Below are 8,885 nucleotides of genomic sequence, written 5' to 3'. Positions count from 1 at the left end.
CATTTTCTTGCTTTTAGGAAAGAAAACATGGCCACAACCATAGAAGTAGATATGCCCTATTTACTGAGCCTGTTAAAGGGATAATCCAGAAGAGTGGAAGTAGTGAAAATGACTAATCTTCCTATCAGTGAGTGGTATGACCCCGTCCAAGCTGGAGACAGAAGGCTGCTCTCCACTAGCTGTTGCCTGGCACACACAAGGAACACTCCCACTGCCTCTGATCACTTCTTACAGCCAGGCTGATCTGATAGTCTCTCCAATAACACATTCATCCACAGCCTTATATTAGTTTTCGTCCTGAGTAACACTAATTGCACTTCGGCTGAGAGCATGTGCGAGGCGTTGATTGATGACATTGCACTATTTTCTGCTTTAGCAGCAGCTGCATATGTCTTGGCTAACACAAACACCCCTCCTCCCCACATGGCAGATGGGGTGATTCCAGGACCAGTGACTGCAGGGAAAGTGAGCCCTCGTCAGCAAACTAGTAGTTGGGTTAATAGAATGAACTACAAGAGCTTAACCCCATCCCAATGACTGATCCTCCTCCTTCGAAACCGCACGTTCAGTTATCAGCATGAAGCCAAATATTTGCCTTTCTCCACGAGTGCTTCCATTTATCCAAGCCTGTCTTTGCTTGGGCTTCCCCCAAAGCAGAATCTGAGCAAAGCATAGAGAGCAAGTAGTTTATTTGGGAGGTGCAGATAGCACTGGTAGGAGAGTGGGGAAATGTGAAAAGAGAGAGAAGGCAGCTGACAAAGCATGAAGCCATTATCAAGCTAGCTTCCATTGTGAACAATGAGAGCTTAATCCTACAGGAAAGCCTGGAGAAATGGTGTAAAACCCATACCCCAGGTTATTTAACTGAAGGGCCCTGGGAGCTGGGGTATTTATACACTAAGAGTTGTCAGTGGTTAGCTGGTCCTAGATGGCATTCTTTCCTGGAAATTCCAGCCTGTCCTGTGTATAAGCCAAGTGGCCTTCCACCTAAGGCAGTGTTGACACTGGCAGCTGGAAGTTAGCTGGAGTGGACCAAGTGGTAAGGCCCGAGGGATACGCGAGTTTCCTTCAGCACTTGCCTGGAGCCTTAGCAGAGACTTAGACTTAGACTTAGACTTAGACTCCTCAGCTCCTGGGAGAAAACTGCCCCTGTCTCAAGTTTCATAACATGAGCTTATTTACAAGTAGTATAGATATACAAGTAGTAAAAGCATCACTACGAACAAAGCTAGTGGAGGTGATGGCATTCCAATTGAATTGTTCCAAATCCTGAAAGATGATGCTGTGAAAGTGCTGCACTCAATATGCCAGCAAATTTGGAAAACTCAGCAGTGGCCACAGGACTGGAAAAGGTCAATTTTCATTCCAATCCCAAAGAAAGGCAATGCCAAAGAAAGTTCAAACTACCGCACAATTGCACTCATCTCACATGCTAGTAAAGGAATGCTCAACATTCTCCAAGCCAGGCTTCAGCAATACGTGAACCGTGAACTCCCTGACGTTCAAGCTGGTTTTAGAAAAGGCAGAGGAACCAGAGATCAAATTGCCAACATCCACTGGATCATGGAAAAAGCAAGAGAGTTCCAGAAAAACATCTATTTCTGCTTTATTGACTATGCCAAAGCCTTTGACTGTGTGGATCACAACAAACTGTGGAAAATTCTTCAAGAGATGGGAACATCAGACCACCTGACATGCCTCTTGAGAAATCTGTATGCAGGTCAGGAAGCAACAGTTAGAACTGGACATGGAACAACAGACTGGTTCCAAATAGGAAAAGGAGTACGTCAAGGCTATATATTGTCACCCTCTTTATTTAACTTATATGCAGAGTACATGATGAGAAACGCTGGGCTGGAAGAAACACAAGCTGGAATCAAGATTGCCAGGAGAAATATCAATAACCTCAGATATGCAGATGACACCACCCTTATGGCAGAAAGTAAAGAGGAACTAAAAAGCCTCTTGATGAAAGTGAAAGGAGAGTGAAAAAGTTGGCCTGAAGCTCAACATTCAGAAAACGAGGATCATGGCATCCGATCCCATCACTTCATGGGAAGTAGATGGGGAAACAGTGGAAACAGTGTCAGACTTTATTTTTTGGGGCTCCAGAATCACTGCAGATGGTGACTGCAGCCATGAAATTAAAAGACGCTTACTCCTTGGAAGAAAAGTTCTGACCAACCTAGATAGCATATTCAAAAGCAGAGACATTACTTTGCCGACTAAGGTCCGTCTAGTCAAGGCTATGGTTTTTCCTGTGGTCATGTATGGATGTGAGAGTTGGACTGTGAAGAAGGCTGAGCGCCGAAGAATTGATACTTTTGAACTGTGGTGTTGGAGAAGACTCTTGAGAGTCCCTTGGACTGCAAGGAGATCCAACCAGTCCATTCTGAAGGAGATCAACCCGGGGATTTCTTTAGAAGGAATGATGCTAAAGCTGAAACTCCAGTACTTTGGCCAGCTCATGCAAAGAGTTGACTCATTGGAAAAAACTCTGATGCTGGGAGGGATTGGGGGCAGGAGGAGAAGGGGACGACCAAGGATGAGATGGCTGGATGGCATCACTGACTCGATGGACGTGAGTCTGAGTGAACTCCGGGAGATGGTGATGGAAAGGGAGGCCTGGCGTGCTGCGATTCATGGGGTCACAAAGAGTTGGACACGACTGAGCGACTGAACTGAACTGAATATGATTCTCATGATTATATGTTTTTATCAAATTTACACATGCAAGCTATTTCAACCACAGCTTGTCGACATCACTATCTTTTTCCACTCTGGAATCTTCCCTCACGCTTCCCTTGCATTAAGTGACCTCTCTGATCCTCCCCTTTAAGAAGGCACAGTAAACTGACAAATAGTCATTCTAAACTATTTTTAATGAAAAACATTATCACCATTTGGACTTTGGAGTTATGGTCTACTGGGACTGCTTTAAAACAGGTCCTCGTTGGAGAGGTGGTAATTAGCAATAGTTAAATAATTTTTCACTGTGGCTCTTTGCTGTCCCTGTGGACCAGAGTACTTTTGGGGAGAGCTGGTATTGATGGTCATGATAACTCTGGTTCAGAAACTAGTGGAAAGTATAAAATGACAAGATGGGGGGTGTCAAATACTTTAAGGAAGAAAACTACCTAAGCTCAGGGAAACAATTTGGGAAAATTCAAATACAATTTATCATCACTAAGATTTGGAAATTTATGAAGCCGCTTTTAGCATTTGACCGGTTTATATTCATCCCTGAGCTAACATGGCCCCTGTATTTGATAGTATTTGCCCATTCCAGTACAAATATCCATGAAAAACCCCATGTATGGTACAGATACATATGTATTTGAGTGTACACATACACATGTAACTATGTGAGTATGCGTGACATCTCTGTAAAACTCTCCAAAAATAAAAATTCAAGTATTAGTAATAGTCAACATCATTGTGTTTCCGAATACGGACTAATAGCATAAACAATAACTACCATTCATCGGAAGCTTACCATGTGGCAGGCACTATGCAAGCCCCTTAAATCCACAAAACCCCACAAACTAGCTTCAGTTATTATTGTGTCTGTTATTCAGACACAATTTTGTGTGTCTGAATAACAAAACTGTTAAGGACAAAATGTTAAGGAACTTTCCCAGGATCAATTTGTAAGTGATTTAAAATCGAGCATTTCTGACTCCAGAACCTGATTTTTAACTACCACATAGTAGCTTTAAATATAAATATCCTGTCAAAAGGACAAGGTCTTAGTAAAACTGCCTTGGGCATGTAGCTGTTCACCAAGAATGAGCAGGAAATTGACAATTGTATGACAATTTGCTGGGGCAACTGTTCTGTCACAGATAACAGTTCTTTGGAGTAAACACCAGGGGGCATTCCAGGATTCAGTGTCACTCTGCCTTTCTCCTACGCTTTTTCTGCTAAGGTGATCACCCCAGGCTTGGGCTTCCTGTACTTTTCCAGCTTCTGTGAGCCTCAGCTTCTGGCAAGAATTTCTGTGCACTCAGATCCATTAAAGAGTGGTAGGTACCTCATACTTCTCCCCTGGACATCTTTAGCAAGAACAGTCACAAATCTATGCAAGGTTTCTATATGAAGTGCGTGCTGCATGCTAAGTCGCTTCAGTCCCATCTGACTCTTTGCAACACTATGGGCTGTAGCCTGCCAGGCTCCTCTGTCCATGGGGATTCTCCAGACAAGAATACTGGAGTGGGTTGCCAGGCCCGCCTCCAGGGGATCTTCCTGACCCAGGGATCGAACTCGCATCTTGTTATGTATCCTGCATTGCAGGCGGGTTCTTTACCACTAGCACCACCTGGGAAGCCATATATGAGGTAAACAGGTTTTATTCTGCTTCTAGTAGCAAAGAGCTCAGGTTAAAAATGATTGAGGTGCAAGACGTCTCATTAAGGGGTACATAATTGACTTTCGATACTGACCTATATGAGGGTTATACACAAGGTGCAGTTTTTCTTGGTCATGTTGTCTTAGCAAGTCCACTCGATTTCTTTATAGTTCTCTTAATGTCCTCTAGCTAAAGACCATGAGAAACACACCTAGAGTCAAAGTTGATTTATTGATTTATTATAATGAGGACAAAGGTACATGTTGGGGAATCATAGAGCATCTCAGTGAGGGGGTTAAAAAGGATTTATTATAGTATTTGGACTTGTAATAGTGACTTGGGACAGTTCAGTTCCATTCAGTCGCTCAGTCATGTCCGACTCTTTGCAACCCCATGAACCGCAGCACACCAGGCCTCCCTGTCCACCACCAACTCCTGGAGTTCACCCAAACCCATGTCCATTGAGTCGGTGATGCCATCCAACCATCTCATCCTCTGTCATCCCCTTCTCCTCCTGCCCTCAATCTTTCCCAGCATCAGGGTCTTTTCAAATGAGTCAGCTCTTCACATCAGGTGGCCAAAGTATCGGAGTTTCAGCTTCAACATCAGTCCCTCCAATGAACACCCAGGACCGATCTCCCTTAGGATGAACTGACTGGATCTCCTTGCAGTCCAAGGGACTCTCAAGAGTCTTCTCCAACACCACAGTTCAAAAACATCAATTCTTTGGTGCTCACCTTTCTTCATAGTCCAACTCTTACATCCATACATGACCACTGGAAAAACCATAGCCTTGACTAGACGGACCTTTGTTGGCAAAGTAATATCTCTGCTTTTTAATATGCTGTCTAGGTTGGTCATAGCTTTCCTTTCAAGGAGTAAGCGTCTTTTAATTTCATGGCTGCAGTCACCATCCACAGTGATTTTGGAGCCCAGAAAAATAAAGTCTGACACTGTTTCCACTGTTTCCCCATCTATTTGCCATGAAGTGATGGGACCAGATGCCATGATCTTAGTTTTCTGAATGTTCAGCTTTAAGCCAACTTTTTCACTCTCCTCTTTCACTTTCATCAAGAGGCTCTTTAGTTCTTCTTCACTTTCTGCCATAAGGGTGGTGTCATCTGCATATCTGAGGTTATTGACAAACATCAGGAAATAGGGCTTTATTCTAGTTTAGGTGCTGTCGGGAAATGGGAGTAGTTCTATGATTGGGTACTTTAATTTTGTTATTGTTTAGTCATTTAGTTATTGTTTAGTTATTTAGTTTAACAATTTAGTTATTGTTGTGACCCCATGGACTGTAGCCCTCCAGGTTCCTCTGTCCATGGGGTTTTTCAGGCAAGAATACTGGCGTGCGTAGCCATCGCCTCCTCCAGGGGACCGTCACAACCCAAGGATCAAACCCCTGTCTCCTGCAATAGCATACGGGTTCTTTACTGCTGAGTCACCAGGGAACCCCTGGGGTACTTTAGTAAATCTTATCTAAAAGATGGGAAGGGGCTTCCAGGGTGGCACAGTGGTAAAGAATCCATCTGCCAATGCAAGAGACACAGGAGACACAGGTTGATCCCTGGGTCTTTGCCAACAAAGGTCCATCTAGTCAAAGCTATGGTTTTTCCAGTAATTATGCGTGGATGTAAGAGTTGGACCATAAAGAAGGCTGAGTCCCAAATAATTGATGCTTTCAAACTGTGGTGCTGGAAAAGACTCTTGAGGGTCCCTTGGACTGCAAGGAGATCAAACCAGTCAATCCTAAAGGAAATCAACCCTGAATATTCATTGGAAGGACTGATGCTGAAACTCCAATAGTTTGCCCACCTGATGTGAAGAACTGACTCATTGGAAAACACCCTGATGCTGGGAAAGGTTGAGGGCAGGAGAAGAGGGTGACAGAGGATAAGATAGTGGGATGGCATCACCAACTCAATGGATATAAATTTGAGCAAACTCTGGGAGATGGTGAAGAACAGGGAAGGCTGGTGTGCTGCAGTCCATGAGGTCACAAAGAGTTGGGATACGTCTTAGTGACTGAACAACAACAAACGAGGGGAGACCAGGGTGAAGTCATTTTTGTCATTTGAACACTATTCATGCTTTTGTCTCTGTTCAGACATGATTATAAGGTGGTCTTGTTTTTACCTTGATCTGTTGTAGTTTCAGAATGGGCTTATGTGATGTTGGTGTTTCTGAGATGGCTTATGTTCACCAGGAGAGCACCGTGGCCCAGCTCCGAGCAACACTCAGGCTTAGCTGACAGTTTTAGGTCAACTTCTGCCATTAGGGGTACTTTACTCTTTCTCCATTTTCTTATCCTTAAGCTGGTATTTCTGAGTCTCATCTTTTGGATGCATCTCCATGCATACCTCTCCTGCACATAGACCTCTCAGGGAAAGACAAAGTATTTCAAAGATGCTAATAATGGGCCTTGCTGCTGCTGCTGCTGCTGCTGCTGCTGCTGCTGCTGCTGCTGCTGCTAAGTTGCTTCAGTCATGGCCGACTCTGAGCGACCCCATAGACGGCAGCCCACCAGGCTCCTCCGTCCATGGGATTTTCCAGGCAAGAGTACTGGAGTGGGGTGCCATTGCCTTTTCTGAATAATGGGGCTTAGGTCTTCCAAAAGAGATCTTTCCACATTGCAACAGAAAACACTGGTACTTTGTTTTCCTTTCCTTAGTTTTTCATTTCCTCATAACATGGAAATAATTCCATCTGGAGCCATACCTTGAACAGACCAGGTGATGGTGCACCAAGGCCTGGGGTCTAAGTAAAATAGATTAAGGAATTAGAAGTAATGATCAACGTAAGGTAAAAGCTGAAATGCAACAGTTTAAAGGTCACACGATGGCACACACTTACAATAATCAGTAAGTAAAAAAATAAATTAATTAAAAATTAAAAAAAAACAATAATCAGTAAGTGTCATAGCACTGATTGTAGCTAAGTGGTCAGGGAGAACGCAGAAGCCTGCTTAGGACAGTTCTCAGAGTTTGCATTCTGGCTTTGAAAGCCCTTTATAACTTGCCTCTCCTTTGACTAGTAGAGGGGACCCTCCTCCTTCTCTTAACTTGAGCTTTGTCTCCTCTTCAGCCTTTTTATCCTCTTGACTGTCACCTCTTGCCCATAGCTTTATCCCCACTGTAGCCACACAGACAGGTTTCCTTCAAGCCATAAGCTTCCAGATGCCCTCTGTGCTGGGGAATAAAGTGTCTGACCTGGACACTTGATTTATGTTCCCTAGTACTCCTGCCTGGAAAATACAATGGACGGAGGAGCCTGGTGGGCTGCAGTCCATGGGGTCGCTGAGAGTCGGACATGACTGGGCGACTTCACTTTCACGTTCATGCATTGGAGAAGGAAATGGCAACCCACTCCAGTGTTCTTGCCTGAAGAATCCCAGGGACGGGGGAGCCTGGTGGGCTGCTGTCCTTGGGGTCACACAGAGTCGGACACGACTGAAGTGACTTAGCATCAGCAGGAGCAGCAGGGCTGCTAATAATAATAATCACCGTCCTGATACTCTGAAATAGACACTGAAGCTGTTTGCCAGTAGAATTTGGGTTTGTGTTTCCGACAATACAGTGTTTCTCCTGGCACTGTTCATATCCTCCGTAGAGTTTTCCCTACAAGAAAAATATTTGCTAGAACTTAAACTTGTCAGCTTGTTCTGATTTGTTACCCCCATATTAATTTGCAAGTTCTGCAACTTTATAAAAGTAAAATGATGCAATACAATATGCGTTCTTTGTGTCTTCTTTCACTTATAATATTCGCAAGACTCATCCAGGTTATTGCTTGTAGTAATTTTTTTCTCAGTAGTATTCTCTTGTATGAATATGCCACAATTTGCTTATCTTGTTTGTTGATGAGTATTTGAGTTATTTCTAATTGAAGTCTATTACAGGTAAGGTTATTATAAACATTTTGTACAACACTTTTTTATGAACATGTTTTCATTTCTCTTAAGTATTCCATTTCTTTCTGCCTAGAAGCAGAAATTTGGGGTCATAGGTTGGGTGAATGTTTATTTAACTTCATAAGAAATTGACAAATAAGATTTCCAAAATTACTGTACTACTTTACACTCCAACCAACAGTGAGACTTCTAGTTGCTTCACATCCACCAACATTGTATGTTGTTAGTCATTGAACTTTTCGCTGTTCTAGTGGGTTTTATAACACTTTAAAGTTTTCTGATTGTCCACATCAATAAAAATGTTGGATTCAATTCTTATCTTTTTTTGCTTCTATTTTTATAGTTTTCAATCCTTATGTTTTATGAGTGAAACTGGAGAAGGTACAACTTTTTTCTTTAAAATAGTACAGAAAATACCAACCATAAAAGAAAAGATTGATAAACTGAACTTCAGTAAAATTAAGAACAATTTATCAAAAGACATCTTTAAGATAATAAAAAGGTAAGTTAGGAAGAAAGTTTATGTATACAAAAGATGACTCATATCCAGAATATATAAAGAACTCCTGCAAATCAATACAAAAAAGATAAGTGACTAAATTTATAACTGGGCAAAAGATTTAC

This window comes from Budorcas taxicolor, chromosome X (genome assembly GCF_023091745.1).
Source record: "Budorcas taxicolor isolate Tak-1 chromosome X, Takin1.1, whole genome shotgun sequence".
NCBI lineage: Eukaryota > Metazoa > Chordata > Mammalia > Artiodactyla > Bovidae > Budorcas > Budorcas taxicolor.
Note: the sequence above shows the minus strand (reverse complement) of the source record.